This window comes from Hyperolius riggenbachi, chromosome 2 (genome assembly GCF_040937935.1).
Source record: "Hyperolius riggenbachi isolate aHypRig1 chromosome 2, aHypRig1.pri, whole genome shotgun sequence".
In the NCBI taxonomy this organism is placed as follows: domain Eukaryota; kingdom Metazoa; phylum Chordata; class Amphibia; order Anura; family Hyperoliidae; genus Hyperolius; species Hyperolius riggenbachi.
In genome coordinates, this window is record NC_090647.1 from 524,888,512 (window position 1) to 524,913,479 (window position 24,968).

Below are 24,968 nucleotides of genomic sequence, written 5' to 3' on the forward strand. Positions count from 1 at the left end.
CACAAACCTTTCTTGTATTATGTATTCAAAGTTAGGTTAGAATATGGTTAGATTATGGGAAAGGGGATTTCAATTATTAGTATTAGGTTTTTTGATCATACTTACCACTCTTCGATGGATATTTCTTCCATCATGACCTCACAGTTCTGTGCCATGATACCTAGAAAGGAAAATAAAGGTAAATTAAGAATTGCTGCCTACAGTGATCCTCCTTATAGTGACACCTCTCCAGTCAAGGCAAAGAGAGATGACAAGAGATGGTCACAAAAGAGCAAATGCGAAGCGACTTAAAAAAGATATTTCCCTATGGAGAAGGCAGGCTGTGGATCCCATAGAGTCTTCCCGATCCTCTCTCCGTACCCTCGGTCCACCACTGGCCCCGTCTGTAATTCCACATCTTGGGAACTCTTCAGAAGGCCTTGGAAATACTTTCATCCCCGAGTGCTACAGAAGATGGGTGCATTTGTACTGCACTTGCGCAAGCTGGAACTCATGCATGTACAGTACACATCTATGTCTCTGGAGATACTGGGGGAGGGGAGATACTTCTGAAGCTTTATAAGCCTGAAGGTGTATTCCACCAGTTAGCAAGGGACAGTGGATGAGGACCGGGGGCAAGGATAAGGGACCGGGAAGCCTCTATGGCTGGCATGGGTAAAGTTTAAGCAGCCCAAACTGCATGCTGTAGACCCCAGGTCACATTGTTAAAATACTTTCCCTCCTCCCTCCCTGCGGAGTGGCGAGCAGGCAACAAGTGAGGGTTAACACTTACATGATCCCCGCTTCCAGGGTCGTCCCGCTACGGCAACAAGGAATCACATGACACATCATCAGGAAGTGCCAATCCTACTAATAAAATAAATTGGAAAGTTCGGATGTTTGGATGTTTGTTACTCGATCATGCAAAAATGGCTGAACAGATTTGAATGAAATTTGGCACACACATAGTACATTACCTGGAATAGAGTATAGGCTACTATTTATTCTCATAACCAAAAAGTGGGTAGAGACAAATACGAATTTCCTTGGGAAAACGGCAGCCATTCTTACACTGTTAATGGTAGGGTTCTAAAATTTTGCATAGTTGGTCACTAGATCACTGGGATTAATATTCAGAAAAGTGGGTGGAGCCTACAAAAGCCAATCAAAATTCACCTATTGATTTTCAAGGGGTATATTTAATTGCTGCCATTCTTGCACTGTTAATGGCACAATCTATTTGCACTGTTAATCACCTGTACCTGGTACAGTTGGCCATTGGGTGATTGGGGATCAAATTCAGAAAAGGGGTGGAGCCACATCCAATCAGATTTATTTTATTTCAATGCAAATTATTGATGCCAAAGACCGCAAAGCCCACAAACTTGGTCATTAAGTAATTGAGTATTTGTGTGTTAGGGTTAGGAAAAGTGGGCGGAGCCAACACCGGCCAAATACATACCCGGGCAACACCGAGCATCCAGCTAGTGTATAATACATAGAAGGGACATGACAAGGTGGGAGGGCCTAGAGGACTGGTAATGAGACAGGGGAGGGACACTGAGGACAAAAAGCAGTTTGTGACCACTCAGGAGGAGGTAATCTGGCCCACCATAGGCCTCATCCAACTTTTTAACCCCATATCAGGGGTACTTTACATGCCATGGCGGGCCCTAGCTTGGTACGTGATCACAATACCTGTCCGCCCATCTGATGTTGATCCCACGCTTTCTATCTGTGTGCAGGTTGAGAGAAAAAGTGCATGCATGCGCATGGACATCCCTAAACATCCTCCACACTGACCACACAACCTCTCCTACATCAAACATGCATAAAGTAATAAATGGTAATACTCACTGACAGCTTATGAACTGTAGAGACTATAGTTTCTCGCTTGATCGGCAAACCAAAAGTTTGTTACAACCAATAATCTGTAAATAGAAAGAAGAAGGGGGCATTATAACCTGAAACTAAACCTGCTTTATACAAACATACACAAGTGACAGAAATGACATGAGTGTTTGCAATGACAATGAGTGGTGGCATATACACTGAATGATATGTACCTGATAATGTAAACAATCAATAATTACCTGATCAGATATAGACCCAAAAATATCAATAGCTTTACCGCCGTGCATCATTCAGTGTTAGTCAGATTTTAGCAGATTTGTGTTTGAACATCTATCAATACAGCGCCACCACTAGCTTTCTAAAGCCTCATGCAGTACGAAGCAGTGAGGACGATGATCATGTGACAGCCAGCACCGCCTTCTTCTCATGATCAATCAATTAAAGAGCTGCATTTCCCAAATGATGTTTAAAAGTAGGGATGGTTGGAAATGCTGATTTAGTGGAAATTCCGATTTGCGCCAATGCCGATTACCAAATTTACGGATTTCCGAGGAGTCTTTGTTTGGTACATTTTTTACACTCTCCGAATGGCCAAATTCTTCCGAGTTGACTTTGCATTCTCTGATTGGTCCAATGCTTCTGAGTTCTGTGATTGGGCTAAAATTGTGGAGTTGTGGTAATGCGCTATTTCTGCAGAAAGCCTATCGCCAAGAAATGTTTTGGTTATTTTCTGCATTCCCTAATTGGCCAAGTACTTCCATGTTGACGCTGCATTCTCTGATTGGTCCAATGCTTCCGAGTTCAGTGATACTGCAGTTGAGGTAATGCGTTTTTTTTCCGTTCAAATACGATTTCCGCCCCTGCTATACACTATGACACCAAGATTATTTATTGAATCATATCACAAATCAGCCAAAATAGTTGTATTTGCACTTATAACCAATACAACCCACGTTCACAGCCATGTATATCACCAGCAATGAAATGTCAGACTAATTATATAAACATCAGAATAAATCATATTATGTACAGCCCTCAGAGAACCCTTTTGCTGTATCCCCAGTGATCAGCTGACATAAGGGAAAATCACATATGAGTTACACCTATAGAAGAATAGAGGAAATCCTAGAATAGGGGACATAAGAGACAACCAGCTACTCACCTGCCAATCTCACGGCAAATGAGCCCTCAGGGCCAACACAAGCCAATATATGATAAACATGCTGATGTCACAATGGTTGCTGCAGCTGTGGAGGGAGCCTATTGTGACATCATCACATGACCACACCCACATTCTGGAACATTCTTACGCCCCTGCTATACACTATGGGCTTGATTCACTAAACCGTGATAAGTCACATCATGGCCGTTTTCGAGCGAATTTTCGCGTTTGCACGACACCGTGCTGCACAGGTGCATATGCAGCAAAGCACTAACTTTCACGCATGGCCTAGTGTGTTCCCACCCTCACTGCCAAGTGTATCACCGGTAGTTAAATATCAGCCTGAATTATTATATAAACATCAGAATAAATCATATTATGTATAATCCCCAGAAAACCCCTTTGCTGATTCCCCAGTGACCAGCTGATATAAGGGTGGGGAACATCACATATGAGTGACACCTATAGAAGAATAGAGGAAATACTAGAATAGGAGACATAAGAGACAACCAGCTACTCACCTGCCAATCTCACGGGAAATGAGCCCTCAGGGCCAACACAAGCCAATATATGATAAACATGCTGATGTCACAATGGTTGCTGCAGCTGTGGAGGGAGCCTATTGTGACATCATCACCTGACCACACCCACGTTCTGGAACAGTCTTACACCCCTGCTATACACTATGGGCTTGATTCACTAAACCCTGATAAGTCACATCATAGCCATTTTCGCACGGATTTTCGCGTTTGCACGAGACCGCAAATTTTCACATGTAATTGCGAATTATCACGCACAATCACGAATTATCGCGCAAAAAGGATATCATTTTGAGCGATTGTGCGCAATAAATCGCAATCGCGTGCAAATGTGAAAATGCACGCCAAAACGGCCGTGATATAACTTATCACGGTTTAGTCAATCAAGCCCCATGACATCAAGTTTATTTCCTGAAAAATATCCCAAAATGCACAAATACATATGTAGGAAAACGCAAACTTTCACACATTGCCTAGTGTGTTCCCACCCTCACTGCCATGTGTATCACCGGTAGTTACATATCAGCCTGAATTATTATATAAGCATCAGAATAAATCATATTATGTATAATCCCCAGAAAACCCCTTTGCTGTTTCCCCAGTGACCAGCTGATATAAGGGTGGGGAACATCACATATGAGTGACACCTATAGAAGAATAGAGGAAATACTAGAATAGGAGACATGAGGGAGAAGCAGCTACTCACCTGTCAATCTCACGGGAAATGAGCCCTCAGGGCCAACACAAGCCAATATATGATAAACATGCTGATGTCACAATGGTTGCTGCAGCTGTGGAGGGAGGAAGCCTATTGTGACATCATCACATGACCACACCCACGTTCTGGAACATTCTCACACCCCTGCTATACATTATGGGCTTGATTCACGAAACCGTTATAAGTCATATCATGGCCAATTTCGCGCAAATTTTTGCGTTTGCACAAGACCGCAAATTTGCGCACGCAATCATGAATTATCACGCACAATCACTAATTATCGCGCGAAAATGATATCATGTTGAGTGATCATTTGCGATTGCGCGCAATAATTCGCAATCGCGTGCAAATGTGAAAATGCACGCCAAAACTGCCATGATATAACTTATCATGGTTTAGTGAATCAAGCCCCATGACATCAAGTTTATTTCCTGAATAATATCACAAATTAGCCACCATAGCTGTATTCTGTGTTTTTTTTACACTGCAGGACTTGTTGCATATTTTTCCAAAATGCATCTAAAACGCTCATAATGAATGTCAAGGGGGACGCAGAGGTATTGCGTTTTAGTGCATTTTTGAAAGCTTTTAAAAAAACAAAAACAAAAAAACAATTGTTATGATGTGTTTCTGCTTCATGTTGACTTCCTAGTGATAAGCATAAAATGCATAGAAAATGCCTACAAAATGCATATGTACGATTTATATATGTGAACCACAAACACATATCATAAACTGTGATAAGTCATATCACGGCCGTTTTCGCATGGATTTCTGTGCTTGCGCGCAATCGTGAATTTGCGCATGCAATCGCAAATTATCATGCACAAGCACAAATTACCGTGTGAAAACGATATTATTTTTGTGCGATAATTCGCGATTGCGTGCGCTAATTTGTGATCACACGCAAATGCGTGCCAAAACGGCCGTGATATGACTTATCACGGTTTAGTGAATCAAGCCCCATGACATCAGGGCCAACACAAGCCAATATATGATAAACATGCTGATGTCACAATGGTTGCTGCAGCTGTGGAGGGAGGAAGCCTATTGTGACATCATCACATGACCACACCCACATTCTGGAACATTCTCACACCCCTGCTATACACTATAAAATCAAGCTTATTTCCTGAATAATATCACAAATTAGCCACTATAGTTGTATTTCCCACTTATAACCAATAAAACAAACACTCAGGGTAGGGACACACTAGGCAGAAACGCTAGCATTGCTGAAACCGCAGCAGAGAATGCACATAATGCAAGTTAATAAGCCGCATGGAAAAAAGCAGATGTTTGCATTCTGCAATGTGTGTTTTTTTCAAACGTAGGACTTGCTGCATATTTTTCCAAAACGCATCTAAAACGCACATAGTGAATGTGAATAGTGACGCAGAGGTATTGTGTTTTTGTGCGTTTTTAATATGTTGAAAAAAAAAAGAATTTTGATGATGTATTTCCGCTTCCTTTTGACTTTCTTGTGATTAGTATAAAAAGCATATTAAAAATGCCTACAAAACGTATATATGTAATTTATATATATGAACCACAAACGCATGAAAACGCACGCAAAACGCAAGAAAAACACACGTACGGAACAAAAAGCATATGTTTGCAAAACGCACTGAAAATGCACAAATACATATGTAGGAAAACGCAAACTATCACGCATTGCCTAGTGTGTTCCCACCCTCACTGCCATGTGTATCACTGGTAGTTACATATCAGCCTGAATTATTATATAAACATCAGAATAAATCATATTATGTATAATCCCCAGAAAACCCCTTTGCTGATTCCCCAGTGACCAGCTGATATAAGGGTGGGGAACATCACATATGAGTGACACCTATAGAAGAATAGAGGAAATCCTAGAATAGGAGACATGAGGGAGAAGCAGCTACTCACCTGCCAATCTCACGGGAAATGAGCCCTCAGGGCCAACACAAGCCAATATATGATAAACATGCTGATGTCACAATGGTTGCTGCAGCTGTGGAGGGAGCCTATTGTGACATCATCACATGACCACACCCACGTTCTGGAACATTCTCACGCCCCTGCTATACACTATGGGCTTGATTCACTAAACTGTGATAAGTCATAGCACGACCGTTTTCGCACGGATTTTTGTGCTTGCGCGCGATGGCGAATTTGCGCACGCAATCACAAATTATCATGCACAATCACAAATTACTGTGTGAAAACGATATTGTTTTTGTGCGATAATTTGCGATTGCGAGCGCTAATTTGCGATCACGCGCAAATACGAAAATGCGTGCCAAAACGGCCGTGATATGACTTATCACGGTTTAGTGATTCAAGCCCCATGACATCAAGTTTATTTCCTGAATAATATCACAAATTAGCCACCATAGCTGTATTTCCCACTTATCTATATATATAAAATCGGATGTATGTATGTATGTGTGTGTGTATGTGTGTGTGTATGTGTGTGTGTATGTGCCGTGATCACGCGAAAACCGCTTGACCGATTTGAACAAAACTTGGTACACAGATCCCTTACTACCTGGGATGATATGTTTCGGGGGGTCTCGTGGCCCCCCTGCACATGTGGGCGGAGCTACAAACAGCCAATCAGATTCCACCCATTCAAGTCAATGGAAAAAATGTAAAAGGCTGCCATTCTCACAGTAATCAAGCCAAAGTCCCCACACTTGGCACAGTTGGTCACTTGGTGACCGAGGTTACAAATCCAGGAAAAGTGGGCGGAGCATAAAACAGCCAATCAAATTTCAGCCGTTCATTTTAAACGGGAAAATGTAAACTGCAGCCATTCTTAGACTGTTAATCGCAGGGTTCTCAAACTTGCCACACTTGGTCACTGGGTGAATGCGATTAAGATTCAAGAAAATGGGTGGAGCCTACAACAGCCAATCAAAATTCACCTATTGATTTTCAAGGGGAATATTTAAACTGCTGCTATTCTTACACTGTTAATGGCAGAGGCTTCAAACTTCCTACAGTCGGTCATTGGGTAACTGGGGTCCAAATTCACTAAAGGGGCGGGGCCACATACAGCCAATCAGATTTCCTTAGTGGATAAACTGCTTCCATTCACACATTTTTGATGCCAGGAACCTGAAAGCTCACAAACTTGGTCATTGAGTGACTGTGTGTCAAGGTTACAAAAAGTGGGTGGAGCCAAAACAACTTTTACTGGGAAAATATAAACTGCAACCATTCTTACACCGTTAATGGCAGGGTTCTCAAACTTTGCACAGTTGGTCATTGGGTGACAGATTAAGATTTTGGAAGGTGGGTGGAGCCTACAACAGCCAATAAAAATTCACCTTTTGATTTTCAAAGGGAATATTTCATCTGCTACCATTCTCTTATACTGGTAAAAGCAGATGCCTCAAACCTGGTACAGTTGGACACTGGGTGACTAGGGTCCAAATTCAGGAAGGGGGCGGAGCCACAAACAGCCAGATTTGTTTATTTTTCAATGGGAATATACAAAGTATTGATACCAAGGACCCCAAAGCTGATAAACTTGATAATTGAGTGACTGTATGTCAAGGTTAGAAAAAGTGGGCAGTGCCAACAACTTCATTTTTTACATTGCAGGGTTCCCAAACTTTACACAATTGGCCACTGGGTGACTGGGATGAATATTCAGAAATGTGGGTGGAGCCTACAACAGCCAATCAAAATGAACCTATTGATTTTCAAGGGGAATATTCACATTGCTACCATTCTTACACTGTTAGTGGCAGAGGCCTCAAACCTGATACAGTCAGTCATTGGGTGACTGGGGTCCAAATTCACTATAGGGGTGGAGCCACAAACAGCCAATCAGATTTGTTAGATTGATTTCAGCCATTCTGTTATTGGCAGGGTTCTCAAACGTGACACAGTTGGCCACTGGGTGACTGGGACTAATATTCAGAAAAGTGGGTGGAGCCTACAGCAGCCAATCAAAATTCACCTTTTGATTTTCAAGGGGAATATTTACATTGCTGACATTCATGCACTCTTAATGGCAGAGGCCTAACATCTGCTACAGTCAGTCACTGGGAGACTGGGGATTAAATTCTGAAAGGAGCGGGCCAAAAACAGCCAATCAGATTTGTTTAATTTCAATGGTGAAATGCAACTTATTGATGCCAAAGCTCATAAACTTGGTCATTAAGTGACTGTATGTCAAGATTAGAAATAGTGGGCAGAGCCAAAAACAACTAACTTTTTACATGGGGAAATGTAAACTGCAGCTTTTCTTACACTGTTAATGGCAGGGTTCTCAAACTTCACACAGTTGGTCACTGGGTGACTAGAATTAATATTCGGAAAAGTAGGTGGAGCCTACAAGAGCCAATCAAAATTCACCTATTGATTTTCAAGGGGAATGTTGAAACTGCAGCCATTCTCACACTGTTAATAGCAGAGGCCTCAAACCTGCTACAGTCGGTCGTTAAAGAGAACCTGAACTGAAAATAAAAAGTCAAAATAAACATGCACAGGTCATACTTACCTCCCGTGCAGTCTACTCCCCAATCTCTTTCTCCTCTCCCGTGTCCCATTTGTCCACTGTGATCAATGGAATTCTCCGTTCTCCATTATAAAAATGGCCATTACCCCATAACAGCTTCCTGCTCATCACACTGTTAAACTGTAATATCGCTCACTTGAGCCATAGGGAAACATGGACATTACCTTGTACATTCAGTTGTAACTGACAGCTGCTGATATATAACTGACAGCAACTGGTATATTTCAGTTCTGACAAAATATTGTCAGAACTGGAAGTGATCACTGTAAGGAGAAAATGGTGAGCTTCTGAGAGGAACTGACAGTGAGGTAAGTATGTAATATTCATTTGCAGCGATGTCATGTGTTTATTTTAAATAATTTTACTCACTTCAGGTTCCCTTTAAGTGTTTGGGGTTCAAATTCAGTAAAGGGGCGGAGCCAAAAACAGCCAGATTTATTTGCTGGATAAACTGCTTATATTAGCACAATTTTGATGCCAGGAACCCAAAAGCTCACAAACTTGGTCATTGAGTAGTGACTGTGTGTCAAGGTTACAAAAAGTGGGTGGAGTTAAAAACAGATTTTTCTGGGAAATTGTAAACTGCAGCCTGTCTTCACTGTTAATGGCAGGGTTCTCAAACATAGCATAGCTGGTTACCGGGTGACTGGGATTAATATTCAGAAAAGTGGGTGGAGCCTAAAAATGCCAATCAAAAATCACATGTCACTTTTCAAGGAGAATATTAAAATTGCTGCCATTTTTGCACTGTTAATGGCACAAGCCTCAAACCTGGTACAGTTGGTCATTGGGTCACTGGGGTTCAAATTCAGAAAAGGGGACAGAGCCACAAACAGTGAATCAGATTTGTTTCATTTAATGGGAAAATACAAATTATTGATGCCAAGGACCCCAAAACTCACAAACTTGGGCATTGAGTAGTGACTTTGTGTCCAGGTTACAAAAAGTGGGCGGAGCCAAAAACAAATTTCACTGGAAAAGTGTAAACTGCAGCCCTTCTGTTTATTTCAGGGTTCCCAATCTTTGCCCAGATGGTCACTGAGTGACTGAGATTAATATTCAGGGAAGTGGGTGGAGCCTATAGTAGCCAATCAAAATTCACCTGTTGATTTTCAAGTGGAATATTTAAATTGCTGCCATTTTTACACTGTTAATATCAGATGCCTCAAACCTGCTACAGTTGGTCATTGGTTGACTGGGGTTCAAATGCTGGAGAGGGGTGGAGCCACAAACAGCCTATCTGATTTGTTTAATTTCTATGGGAATATACAAATTATTGATGCCAAGGACTCCAAAGCTCACAAACTTGGTCATTGAGTGTTTGTGCGTTAGGGTTAGAAAGTGGGCGGAGCCAACACCAGTCAAATACATACCCGGGCAACGCCGGGTCATCAGTGGGTGAAGACAAATACAAATTTCACTGAGAAAATGTAAACTGCAGCCATTCTGTTAATGGCAGGGTTTTTAAACTTTGCACAGTTGGTCACTGGGTGACTGAAATTAATATTCAGAAAAGTGGGTGGAGCCTACAAAAGTGAATCAAACTTCACCTGTTGTTTTTCAAGGGGAATATTTAATTGCTACCATTCTTTAACTGTTAATGGCACAGGCCTCAAACCTGGTACAGTTGGTTATTGGGTGACTGGGGTTCAAATTCAGAAAAGGGGGTGGAGCCACACACACCCAATCAGATTTGTTTCATTTCAATGCAGATTATTGATACCAAAGACCGCAAAGCTCACAAACTTGGTCAGTGAGTAATTGTGTGTTAGGGTTAGAAAAAGTAGGCGGAGCCAACACCAGCCAAATACATACCCGGGCAACGCCGGGCAATCAGCTAGTACCTCATAAAACAAACACTCAATGTAGGAACACATTAGGCAGAAACGTTAGCGTTGTGGAAAACGCAGCAGAGAATGCACATAATGCAAGTCAATGGGCCACATAGAAAAACACGTATGTTTGCATTCTGCAATGTGTGTTTTTTCAAATGCAGGACTTGCTGCATATATTTCCAAAATGCATCTAAAACGCTCATAATGAATGCCAATGGTGACGCAGAGGTATTGCGTTTTAAAAGCTTTAAAAAAAAAAACATTTGTTATGATGTGTTTCCGCTTCATGTTGACTTCCTAGTGATTAGCATAAAATGCATAGAAAAAATGCATAGAAAATGCCTACAAAATGCATATACGATTTATATATGTGAACCACAAACACATTAAAATGCAAGCACAATGCATGTGCGGAACAAAAACACAAAATGCAAACTCACTGAAAACGCACAAGTGCATATGCAGCAAAACGCTAACTTTCACGCATGGCCCAGTGTGTTCCCACTAGTGTTGGGCGAACATCTAGATGTTCGGGTTCGGGCCGAACAGGCCGAACATGGCCGCGATGTTCGGGTGTTCGACCCGAACTCCGAACATAATGGAAGTCAATGGGGACCCGAACTTTTGTGGTTTGTAAAGCCTCCTTACATGCTACATACCCCAAATTTACAGGGTATGTGCACCTTGGGAGTGGGTACAAGAGGAAAAAAAAATTAGCAAAAAGAGCTTATAGTTTTTGAGAAAATCGATTTTAAAGTTTCAAAGGGAAAACAGTCTTTTAAATGCGGGAAATGTCTGTTTTCTTTGCACAGGTAACATGTTTTTTGTCGGCATGCAGTCATAAATGTAATACATATAAGAGGTTCCAGGAAAAGGGACCGGTAACGCTAACCCAGCAGCAGCACACGTGATGGAACAGGAGGAGGGTGGCGCAGGAGGAGAAGGCCACGCTTTGTGAGACACAACAACCCCGGCCTTGCATGAGGGCAAGAAGCGTGCGGATAGCATGCTTTGTACCGCCATGCAGTCATAAATGTAATAAAGATAAGTGGTTCAATAAACAGGGACCACGCGGCAACGCTAACCCAGCAGCAGCAGACGTGATGGAACAGGAGCAGGCGCAGGAGGAGAAGGCCATGCTTTGTGAGACACAACAACCCAGGCCTTGCATGAGGGCAAGAAGCGTGCGGATAGCATGCTTTGTACCGCCATGCAGTCATAAATGTAATAAAGATAAGTGGTTCAATAAACAGGGACCACGCGGCAACGCTAACCCAGCAGCAGCAGACGTGATGGAACAGGAGCAGGCGCAGGAGGAGAAGGCCACGCTTTGTGAGACACAACAACCCAGGCCTTGCATGTGGACAAAAAGCGTGCGGATATAGCAGCAATGCTTTTTGCCGCCATGCAGTCATAAATGTAATACAGATGAGAGGTTCAATAAACAGGGCCCGGAAACGCAACACCATCCCAGATGTTCATTGGTCATGTTACTTGGTTGGGGTCCTGGAGTGTTGCGTAGTCATTTCCAATCCAGGATTGATTCATTTTAATTTGAGTCAGACGGTCTGCATTTTCTGTAGAGAGGCGGATACGCCGATCTGTGACGATGCCTCCGGCAGCACTGAAACAGCGTTCCGACATAACGCTGGCTGCCGGGCAAGCCAGCACCTCTATTGCGTACATTGCCAGTTCGTGCCAGGTGTCTAGCTTCGATACCCAATAGTTGAAGGGTGCAGATGGATGGTTCGACACAGCTACGCCATCTGACATGTAGTCCTTGACCATCTTCTCCAGGCGATCGGTGTTGGAGGTGGATCTGCACGCTTGCTGTTCAGTGGGCTGCGGCTGCATGGGTGTCAGAAAATTTTCCCACTCCAAGGACACTGCCGATACCATTCCCTTTTGGGTACTAGCTGCGGCTTGCGTTGTTTGCTGCCCTCCTGGTCGTCCTGGGTTTGCGGAAGTCAGTCTGTCTGCGTACAACTGGCTAGAGGAGGGGGAGGATGTCAATCTCCTCTCTAAAGTCTCCAACAGGGGCTGCTGGTATTCTTCCATTTTGACCTGTCTGACTCTTTCTTCAAGCAGTTTTGGAACATTGTGTTTGTACCGTGGATCCAGAAGGGTATAAACCCAGTAATTGGTGTTGTCCAGAATGCGCACAATGCGTGGGTCACGTTCAATGCAGTCTAGCATGAATTGAGCCATGTGTGCCAGAGTCCTACCAGAATCCTCATCATCCTCTTGTGAGCGTTGTGATAGTTGTTGTGATGCATCATAGTCGTCACCTTCCTCCTGGTCTGCTTCTGCTGACCATTCGCGTTGAATTGTGGAAGTCCAACGTGCACCGCTCTGGCCCTCGTCAGTGGTGGCATGAAATTCCTGCTCCAACTCCAGCTGTTCCTCCTCCTCTTCTTCGTCATAGCTGCTGGGGCCAGCGTTCCCTGAGGCGGATGGCCTGATGTTGGTACCATCACGCTGATCGTTTTCTCCTTCAGATTCCCCCAGTTGCATCATGACAGCTGTTTCCTTGATTTTTAACATCGACCTCTTCAGTAAACACAGCAGTGGTATGGTAATGCTGACTGAAGAGTTGTCACTGCTCACAAGCAACGTGGATTGCTCAAAATTTTGGAGGACTTGGCAGAGGTCCAACATGTTGGCCAAATCGGATCCACAGAAGCTTGGCAGCTGGCCGGATGCGCCTCGGTACTGCGCCGTCATGTACTGGACCACTGCACTCTTCTGCTCGCAAAAGCGGGCTAGCATGTGCAGCGTAGAATTCCAGCGCGTAGGGACATCACACAGCAAGCGATGGTGGGGGAGATTGAAGCGCTCCTGCATCTTGGCGAGTGCCCCCGAAGCAGTACTGGAATTTCTACAATGTTTGGACACTCGACGCACCTTCAACAGCAGATCGGGCACGCCTGGGTATGTCCTCAGGAACCGCTGAACTACTAGGTTCATCACGTGCGCCAGGCAAGGGATGTGTGTCAGCTTAGCCAACCTTAAAGCGCGAATGAGATTACTCCCATTATCACACACAACCATGCCCGGTTTCAGGTCCAGCGGTGCCAGCCACAAATCCGTCTGTTCCTTTATTCCCCTCCAAATTTCCTCCCCTGTGTGCTGCTTATCCCCAAGGCAGATTAGCTTCAGCAACGCTTGCTGACGCATGCCAACAGCTGTGCTGCACTGCTTCCACGATCCTACTGCTGCTGGGTTAGCGTTTCCGGATGAGGTACAGCTTTGAGATGCGTTGGAGGAGAAGGAGTCAGAGAGGTAGGTGCTGCTGTTATCCAGTGGGAGGGACGGCGGTGCAGCTGTTTGTGGCGTGGGCAACACCCGTGCCGTAGCAGGTGAGGAATCGCTGCCAGGCTCCACAAGGTTCACCCAGTGCGCGGTAAGGGAGATGTATCGACCCTGGCCGAACGCACTCGTCCAGGTGTCAGTGGTGAGGTGAACCTTGCAGGCAACGGCATTCTTCAAGCTTCGGGTTATTTTGCTGACCACGTGCTCATGCAACTCAGGCACTGCAGAGCGTGCAAAGTGGTAGCGGCTGGGAACCACGTAACGTGGGATGGCCACTGACATCATGCCCTTGAAGCTGTTTGTCTCCACCAATCGATATGGCAGCATTTCGCAGGCCAGAAGCTTGGCTATGCTGGCTGTTACTGCCACGGCCCGGGGGTCATTTGCTGGCAATTTCCTCTTGCGCTCAAACATCTCCGACACAGACAACTGAACCGTAGCGCTGCACACGGAAGGGCTGTTGGTTGTTGTGTTTGATGAACACTGGGAGACCTCAAGAGCACTACTCCGGAAAGTGACAGTGTCAGCGTCGTCTGATGTTTGTGAATGTTGTGAACCACGCAATGGCTGGGCTACTGCTGCTGCTGAGGCGGGTCTGGTGAACCCAAGGGAGGCAGTGTTGTTTCTGGTACCCTGTCCTGACGCGTTTGCCCAAAGAGTGGGATGTTTGGATAGCATGTGACGGCTCATGCTGGTGGTGGAGAGGTTGTTAATATTTTTCCCCCTGCTCAGGCGGGTCTTGCACACCTTGCAAATCGCCATGGTAACATCCTCAGTGCAGTCTTCAAAGAAAGCCCAGACTTTGGAGCACCTGCCTCCTTGCTGGCGATTTCTGTTTGCTCCTCTTTTGCCTCTCACTTGAACTTCCACGCTTGTGGTGCCTGAAATTGCGCGCCGCCTACCTTGTGGCACAAGGCGAACTCGTGCAGCAGTGTGTTCTTCAACAGACTCATCTGTGCTGCTGCTACGACGGCGATGTTCTCGTTCACAAACAAAATCTGGGTCTCTGTCCACATTGTCCATACCCTCCTCTTCCATCTCCTCAAACTCGTCATATGTCATTGTGGGCCACCGCCGTGGAGTAGAGCTCCCCACAACAACCTCTGCGCAGCACACTCCAACGTCGTCTTCCAGATCTTGTCGGCCGACCTCCTGCAATTGCAACCCCTCCTGCCCAAATTGCTCTGGGATTTGGGTTTCCGAGTCCTCTTCGGACTCGCCTTGTATTTCAGTGCGCGGTGCATTTCCCACAGTTAACGGTTGTGAATCCAGGCACAACATTTCTGGCTGTTCCTCCATTGACCTTTGAAAGGTGGAAGTTTGTTGGGCTGGGAATAGCTCCTGCGAATACCCCATTGTGTCCTGAGGTAATTCATCGGACTGGTTATCTGGCAGTTGTGTGCGTGGTGTCGCTGCCGGTTGTGTCAGCTTTGTGCCCACTGGCTCCTTGTAACTGGCTGAGGACTCGGACCTCGTGCGTGATGTGCTGGTGCTGCTTAACCCACTGCTGGACGCTTGAGAGGTCATCCAAGTAATTATCTGGTCCTGTTCTTTTGGATTTGTGAGGGTTGTTGTCCTGGACAACATGGGCGGTATTGAGTGGGTTTTCTTGGGTGCTCCCCTGTGGCCTGTACGTGAACCGTCAGGGGAAACACCTCTTCCCTTGCCCCTCCCTCTTTCACCGGATTTCTTCCTCATTTCACTTATCCTTACAGTACACGCTGACTGGCAGCAGTACAGTGGCAGTACAGAAATGCTATACAGTACCACTATTCCCAGCAGCGACACAGAGCACAATGCTATACAGTGACGGGTGAGCGGTGTACCACTATTCCCAGCAGCGACACAGAGCACAATGCTATACAGTGACGGGTGAGCGGTGTACCACTATTCCCAGCAGCGACACAGAGCACAATGCTATACAGTGACGGGTGAGCGGTGTACCACTATTCCCAGCAGCGACACAGAGCACAATGCTATACAGTGGCGAACGAGCGGTGTACCACTATTCCCAGCAGACACAGAACAGTACACAGAATGCTATATAGTGTGGCTGAACGAGCGGTGTACCACTATTCCCAGCAGACACAGAACAGTACACAGAATGCTATATAGTGTGGCTGAACGAGCGGTGTACTACTGTTCCCAGCAGACACAGAACAGTACACAGAATGCTATATAGTGTGGCTGAACGAGCGGTGTACTACTGTTCCCAGCAGACACAGAACAGTACACAGAATGCTATATAGTGTGGCTGAACGAGCGGTGTACTACTGTTCCCAGCAGTGACACACAATGACTGGGGGGGACCCTGGCTAGCGTGGCTGGAGCGCGAACTACCCTGCCTGCCTACCCAAAGCTAAACCCACAGACAAATAGCGGAGATATGACGTGGTTCGGGTATTTATTTACCCGAACCACGTGACAGTTCGGCCAATCAGAGCGCGTTCGGGTCCGAACCACGTGACCCGTTCGGCCAATCACAGCGCTAGCCGAACGTTCGGCCATGCGCTCTTAGTTCGGCCATATGGCCGAACGGTTTGGCCGAGCACCGTCAGGTGTTCGGCCGAACTCGAACATCACCCGAACAGGGTGATGTTCTGCAGAACCCGAACAGTGGCGAACACTGTTCGCCCAACACTAGTTCCCACCCACAAAGCCAAGTGTATCACTGGTAGTTAAATATCGGCCTGAATTAATATATAAACATCAGAATAGTTGTATTTCCCACTGATAGAGATGGCCCAAACATTTCGCCGGAGAACTTGTGAACTGCGAACATTTAGCGAGTTTGACCCGCCCCCTATACTACATCATTGGGCTAAACTTTGACCCTCTACATCACAGTCAGCAGACACATGGCAGCCAATCAGGCTGCACTCCCTCCTGGAGCCCCCCCCCCTTTTAACCACTTGCCGACCGCACGCTTATAATGTGCGGCGGCAAAGTGGTAGCTGGAGGACCAGCTGGTGGTCACACTTAGCGATCGACCACCAGCGAGGAGAGCAGGCACAGTGAGTCACACACCACACGTGTTAGGAGCCCCACAGACCCCCCCCCCCCTGTACACCCCTGCAGTCCACAGTTTGCACTTAACCACCCCCAATATCACCCATCAATCAATCCCTGTTACCACCTGTCACTCCTGTCAATCAGATCAGACCCCCAACTACCCCTTAGGGATATCTGATCACCCCCCACCCCTTCAGATCTCCCCCCCCCCTGACCCCCTCCCCCCCCCCCCTGTATACTGCATCTATCTATCTCCCTGTAATTGCCCACTGATCAGCTGTCAATCACCTATCAGTCACCTGTCAATCATCCCTTGTCACCACCTGCCACTGCCCCCCATCAGATCAGACCCCCAACTGCCCCTTAGGGGCTTCTGATCACCCACCCACTCAGATCCTCCCCACACCTTCCTAGTGCATTGCTTGCGTATATTCTCCCCCCTGCCATTGTGTATCTTATCTCCTGTCTGTAAGGCTTGATTGTGCTTTGTTTAGCTACAATTGTCTCAATTGCACTGTGATTGGCATCGATTGTCGTGTGATTGGCTTCGATTGTCATGTAATTGGTTTTCAATTGTCGCGTGATTGTCTTCAATTGCCCGTGATTGGTTCTGATTGCGCCAATTGCCCTCTGATTGGCTGTTGTGCCCTGTGTCTCAATTGTCTCAATTGCCCTGTGATTAACATCGCTTGTCGTGTGATTGGCTTCGATTGTCACGTAATTGGTGTTTGATTGTCGCGTTTTTGGATTCAATTGCTCAGTGATTGGCTTTGATTGCGCCGATTGCTGTAATTGTGCTGTGATTGCCTCGTGATTGTTTTTGATTAATTGTGATTATTTCTGATTGCTCTATTGTTCTCTGATCCCCAACCCCCTCCCCCCCCCCCCCACACACACACACACACACACCGTCACTATCCTAGTGATGTAAAAACAGTGAGCAGTGAAAACTGTCACTTTTTTAGTATCACTAGTGGTAACAGTTAGGCCAGTTAGCTAGGCAAAAGGGTTGTTAGTGTCGGTTAGTGCTCAGCCCACTGCACCACAGTCACTTATTAGCGTCATCACTGTCGCTAATCAGCATTGGTACTATATAGTATCTGTAAGTGATCATTAGTGATCACAGTCAGATCTATATTAGGGTCACTAGGATCCACAAAAAAACGCAGTGTTTGCCCGATCAGGCCTGATCGTTCGCCCGCACCTGCGTTCAGCCCGCCCCACCGCAGTGACAGAAATGTTTTTTTCTGATCACTGCAAAAAACACTGTACACTAGCGGTGGCACTGTAAACATCAGTTTTGATTTTTTTTTTTATCAAAACGCAGTGACCACAGCTTTCTACCTCCCAAATACTCCCTTTCGCTAGGTAGGTGCTCTTTTTCCTGGGTAGTCTCAGAGGAATACCTCCTAAATTTAGCAGTCCACCATGGCAAAAAAGAGGTTTTCCAATGAAGAGATATACAGGTACATGGACTAGTTGGATGAAGATGATTGCGTCGACTCATCCGACGAATCTTCTGGTTCAGAGTACGAACCTGTAGACAGCAGTGGCTCTCTGACCGATAGTTCTGATGACGAGGTTGAGGTCCCGGCTAGAGCCAGGAGTACCACACCCCATGTCACTGGACTGCAGGTGGCGCAGGATCAGTCTCAAGGGCAGCAGAGTGGTGCTAGCGCTGATCTGATTTTTCTTGGTGCGGCATGCACCAGCAGCGCAGCATCTCCTGGACCTATCAACACCATTACTACCGTAGAAGACCCTGGTGAAGTGGTGAACACCAGCCTGGTAGTAGAAACTGGTTCGGTGGCACGTGCATTTAGACCCGATTCGCAGCCACCAAGAAGACGGGCCCGTACTCCCATTAGTTTCCCAGAAGTGCTGGCAAATCCTGATTGGCATTCCCCTGATCCCGCCGCACCCGTACTGCCCCCTTTCACCAGCCAGTCTGGAGTCCAGGTGGAGACAGTTGAACTAGGATCGGCCCTAGACTTTTTTGAACTGTTCCGCACCCAGGATCTCCTTGACTTAATTGTGGCTGAGACCAACCGTTATGCCACAAAATTTGTAACCGCAATAATGTATTGCGCTCTTATTGGTCTACACACCCAATACATAACATGCCCATGTTCTCTGCTGCCATGTCCAGGTCGCGATTTGAGATCATCCTGCGCTTCCTGCATTTTAATGACAACACAACCAGTCATGCAAGAGACCACCCAGCTTATGACTGGCTCCACAAAATTCGGCCCCTCATAGACCACCTGTCATCCACATTTGCAGATGCTTATACCCCTGAACAGAACATCTGCGTAGACGACTCCCTCGTACATTTTACCGGTATAGGGTGAAACTGTATAAGTGCAGCAGCCAGTGGACACTGTTCACAATCAAGACAGCAAAGCTGTTTGTTACATGATATGGCATCTCCTACTACTGTCCCCTTAATTAAAACTTAAGCCAAAACCCCACCTTGTTTAATCAAAAAACCAGGACTGCAATTGACGATGGAGAATAAAGGCCAATGCAGCCCAATTTTATTCAAATTTTTTAAACTTACAACATTTTAATATAAAACATAACTTGTACCAAATAACGGTAAAATCAGTAACATTGGAGCAAGGAAAACCGGAGGTTATAAACAAGAACCTTGGGAATGCAGCTATAAGAACCAGCCCCCAGCCGCATACTCCGACTCGGGGACAGCTGCATGCCCATAAAAAACTCTTTGCAGACGATCTCTTTACTGCGAGGAGTTCACACGCGTGAACTCCGTCAAAACCTAACCACCGTCCTCCGGCAACCTTGCCCCGCCAACAGCTGCAATGACGATAATCTTGACTTCCCAATCCGAAAAAAGGGGGATGGTGGGTGGGCACTTTCCTTCTTCCCTGCACGCTACCTAGCTCCTCCCTTTCCTCTCACTACCCACACTCAGCTTCCTTCCCCCGCAGCTCCGCCTGACTCTCCTATTCCGCCCCCTCCCTCCTGAAAACTTAACCCCTGCACTGCTGGACAGGAGGCTAGCCCTATCATGGGGGGCCCTCCTGAGTCCGCTTCACTCCCTAATCCAGGCCCTGCCTTAGGGCTATAACGGTGATTCCTGCTAGAAGTGGGTTATACCACTGAAAACTACTTAGGCAGGAGGTATGTTTGTGAAAAGAATTACAAAAAAAACCACCACCCCTAACAAATGGATTAGCCTTCCATCCGTCATCCGTCACGATTTACATTACATGTTGTATTTATGAAACCATTTATTTTTAAAAATAAACTTTTTACACTATTTTAGAAGGATGTTTAATAGTTTATGCATAAACCCCTCTTTATTTTTTTCCTCATTCGTGAAAGAACTTCTTTAAACATTTTTCACTGTGGATGTTGCCCATAACTACGGTCACATGACTGTGCCATTTTCCTCTATTTTAGAGAGTGAGTGCGGCAATGTCCAAGTCATTACAGGAGACTTCAGAGAAGATTGATGAAGAGGAGGAGGTGAAAAAAGTTGTCAAAGGTAGGTTTGTATTCATGTATGAGAGTCATTTTGATCTGTTCTATTCAGACTGCTGGGTACAATGATTGTCCTCTACATTGATCAGCCAAAACATTAAACCCAAATTAAAATGAGTTGCCTAATACTGTGTATGAGACATCTAAACCTCGCCCTGTGCATTTATTTATTTATTGTATTTATAAAGCTCCAACATATTACGCAGCACTGGACATTAGTTTAGGTTACAGACAATATTTAGGGGTGACATACAGCAATATGACAATACAGGGATACATGCAAACCAGATCACGCAGCACAGTATGAGTACAAGGTAATGCTTAGTCAGTCACTGGATGGGAGCATGGAGATTAGGCAAGTCGAGTTCACTCAGATCCATAGGATGGGTGCACAGTGATGGAGGTGCATGATCAGGTAGGAGACACAAGGAGGAGGACCCTGCCCAAAGGCTTACAATCTAGAGGGAGAGGTAGGGACACGAAAGGTAGGGGACCAGAGTTCAGCTGCGGGGTTAGAGCACTTGTGAGGGGTGGTAGGCCAGAGTGAAAAGGTGAGTTTTGAGGGCCTTCTTGAAGATGTTGAAGGAGGGGGCTGCCCTAATGGGTGGAGGTAGGAAGTTCCATAGTGTTGGAGCAGCTCTTGAGAAGTCCTGGAGGCGTGCATGGGACTGGGTGATGTGGGGGGCGGTCAGGCGAAGTTCATTGGAGGAGCGGAGTGTGTACCTCTGAGTAAGCATTACATCTGAGCACTGCATACTGTAGCGCAGGGGTGCCCATTAGGTAGATCGTGATCTACTGGTATATCGCAAAGGACTTATGGGTAGATCCCGCACCGCCTACCTGAGTGACGGACGCATCGCCCGCTGTCTCTTTAGTGCAATATACTGTCCTGAAGATCTTCACAGTAGTGTAGAGGATTTTGGTGTTGCAAGGTGGGGAGCCATACATTTAAAAGCAAGGTGGGGGGGTGACCATCTGGGTCACAGTGAGGGAGGGGGGAGCAGCGGCACAATGGGATGAATGTGGGGCTACCTATACTGCTTTTATTATGATAGAATGAGGCTCTGCTTTGGGGGAGGGGTGCAATTTTAGTGTTTGCCATAGGCGCGATTTTACCCAAATAGGCCATTCCTTGGGAATCAGCTGTGCTAGCATGGTAGTGGCTCAGGGTAACAGTAAAAAAGGGCGCAGGAGGCTAGTGGACAAATCGGGCGCCGCCATTCACTCCCATAATAAATATCGTTTAATGGGCGCCCGATAGGAAAAAAGGGCGCCGGAGAAAAATAACGTTTTAAAAGCGGCGCCCGGAGACTTAATGTTTTATTACTGCTTCTCATGATTACACATTATTTAATGATTTATACATTTTTTAATATTATTTTTAAACGAAAAACAGTACAATATTTTTTTCAAACATTATTTTTAAACGAAAAACAGTACAATTTTTTTTTTTTTACATTATTTTTAAACGAAAAAAACGCACAATATGTTTTTGAAACGTTATTAATGCTTATCACAGGGGGGTCTTAGGTTTAGGCACCAACAGGGGGGTCTTAGGTTTAGGCACCAACAGGGGGTCTTAGGTTTAGGCACCAACAGGGGGGTCTTAGGTTTAGGCACCAACAGGGGGGTCTTAGGTTTAGGCACCAACAGGGGGGTCTTAGGTTTAGGCACCAACAGGGGGGTCTTAGGTTTAGGCACCACCAGGGGGGTCTTAGGTTTAGGCACCAACAGGGGGTCTTAGGTTTAGGCACCAACAGGGGGGTCTTAGGTTTAGGCACCAACAGGGGGTCTTAGGTTTAGGCACCAACAGGGGGGTCTTAGGTTTAGGCACCAACAGGGGGGTCTTAGGTTTAGGCACTAACAGGGGGGTCTAGGGGTTAGGGGTAGGTACAGGGAGGGTTACTTAGGCACCAACAGGGGGGGTCTTAGGTTTAGGCATCAACAGGGGGGTCTAGGGGTTAGGGGTAGGTACAGGGAGGGTTACTTAGTAAAAAATTTTTTAAACGTTATTACACTATTTAAACGAAAGATTAACGTTTTTACAATTGCCGATTTAATGCACATTATTAAATGATTTATAACTTTATAAAACATTAATTTTAAACGAAATACAGTACAATACATTTTTAAACGTTATCCATGCTTATCGTTTAAAACCCCGCGCCCTTTTTTCCCAGCGCCCCTTTTTAACGTACGCGTGGCTCAGAGGGTCCCCTCCCTACACTCTAAATCTGGGGTCTGTAGGTAGCATGGCTGCAGAGTTATTCTGCCTCAGATTAAGTGAATGAGGATGCATTTTGTCACAGGGGGTAGGGTTGTAATGTGTTAAAGCAGGCAATAAAGTATACATTTGTTATAAGAAGATGCCTGGTGGATTTGTATTGTATGGTATAACCTGAAGACCAAAAGGTGGCTCCCCATGAATTCAGGTGTAACAACATACAGAATTAACCTTAGCGCTCAACATAATTGGTAATTGCAGATCACTTCTCTTTCGCCACCCACAACATGGCTGCCTCCACTCATGGCTGACAATTTAAAGTGTAGTCTACAAAAAAAAAAAATAACTGGACTGATGGATAAAAACATTGATTCTGGCTTCCTCTCCCTCTCATTAGAGTGTGAAAAGAGAAGAGCGATCCCCAATTTCGTGGATTGGTTATTTGGTGGTGAGCTGACGAGTGACGAGCACTATAATGTGTGAGACGTGTCACACGGTAGGTTCACAGCCTGAGGATGGTCCTAGTTGCATTCCGCTCCCCTTCTCCCTCCCGCCATTCCTGAAAAATAACTGCAGCGCACATACAAGAAGTAACTCACACAATCGCTTGTTCCAGCGACAATCTCCATGGCAACGGCGGCATCCATGTTACCTCCCATCATTATGTACCAGCATGTCACATGATGCCACCTCCCCCATGGAGATTGCTGCTGGAACAAACGATTGGGTGAGTTAAACTTAACTCAATCATTCACGGCCACAGAAGTTGTGAGGGAGAAAAGGAGGGAGACACAAACGTATGGAGCGGCGTTGAACTGCATTAACCACTTGAGGACCGCAGTGTCAAACCTCCTAGTGACCAGGACATTTTTTGTTAAAATGGCCACTGCAGCTTTAAGGCCAAGCTGCAGGGCCACACAACTCAGCACACAAGTGATTCCACCCCTCTTTTTCCGCCCACCAACAGAGCTTCCTGTTGGTGGGGTCTGATCCCCCGCACAATGTTTATTTATTTTTTTTCACAAATATTTTTATTAATTATTTTTAAATAAATGTGGTTGTTTTTTTTTGTTTTTGTTTTTTTCCTCCCTCTCTCTCTCTCTCCCTCCCCTCCTCCCCCCTAAACCCTACCTCCCTCCCCCTGCTAGCCAATCATTGTGATGAAGCCTATGACAGCGGATCACCGCTGACACTGGAGGGGACAGCCATGTCACACGGCTGTCCCCAGTACAGTGCTGCTGCAGATCGCAGAGCTGTACAAAGTAATTAGACGGCGGTTATGCCGTCAGAGTCTACCGAGGAGCGATCGATCGCCTTCCAAGCAGGAGATGCGCGTGCAGTGTGCGCGCGATCTCCTGCTAGCCCCATAGACAGCCGTTCACGCCAATCGGTGTGGAGCGGTCCTGGGGCTGCCACACTGCTCACGCCAATTGGCGTGGAGCAGTCGGCAACTGGTTGAAGAGGAATGTGACCCGATTACAGAAAAAAGTTTTCCCATCCCTGAGCTAAAATCTATTTCATGGTGACCTGCCAGAAATGGTTGAAGCTCTTTTAGCACTGTTTGTCAGGCCAGTTATCCCTCTGTCAGCTGGTGTTGCTCTGCAGAGCCTATATACAAGTCTGCAGATGGTAAGCCGACTATGGCCTCAATTCACTAAGAAGTTTAGACTAGCCTACTAATGGTTTTAGTCTACTGATGGTTTGTAGAGGTGGGCCGAACGGTGCACCGGCGAATGGTTCCAGGCGAACTTCGGGTGGTTCGCCTTCGCAGGCGAACTTTCCCGGAAGTTCGATTCGCCCCATAATGCTCTATGAGGGTCAACTTTGACCCTCTGCATCACAGTCAGCAGGCTCATTGTAGCCAATCCGGCTATACTAAGCCCTGGAGCCCCACCCCCCTTATATAAGGCAGGCTCCGGCGGCCATTAGCCTCACTCGTGTGCCTGCTAGAGAAAGAATAGGGACAGCTGCTGCAGACTTGTTCTCCTAGGGACAGATTAGTCAGGCTCTTGCCTTCTTAGCTTGCTTAGCTGAATCTTATTGCTATAATAGCGCCCCAGAAAAGCTCTTTTCAGACCTCATCCTGCTGTGATCAATTTTTTTTTCTGTGTTTGAAACTGACACACTTGTGTTGTTTAGACAGCATTGCTAATTCATACTGTGTGTCCCACTGCCAGCAGCAGCAGCACATTCAGTGACTACTACCTGTGTGTGTGAGACACTTGTGTTTTTTAGACAGCATTGCTAATTCATACTGTGTGTCCCACTGCCAGCAGCAGCACATTCAGTGACTACTACCTGTGTGTG

General features: G+C 45.9%; 1 pseudogene; it reads left to right on the forward strand.

Moving 5' to 3' along the window:
* Window positions 1–10,807: 10,807 nt before the first annotated feature.
* The window catches only part of LOC137545266 (ubiquitin carboxyl-terminal hydrolase 16-like), a 40,479-nt pseudogene continuing 26,318 nt past the window's right edge, over window positions 10,808–24,968 (forward strand).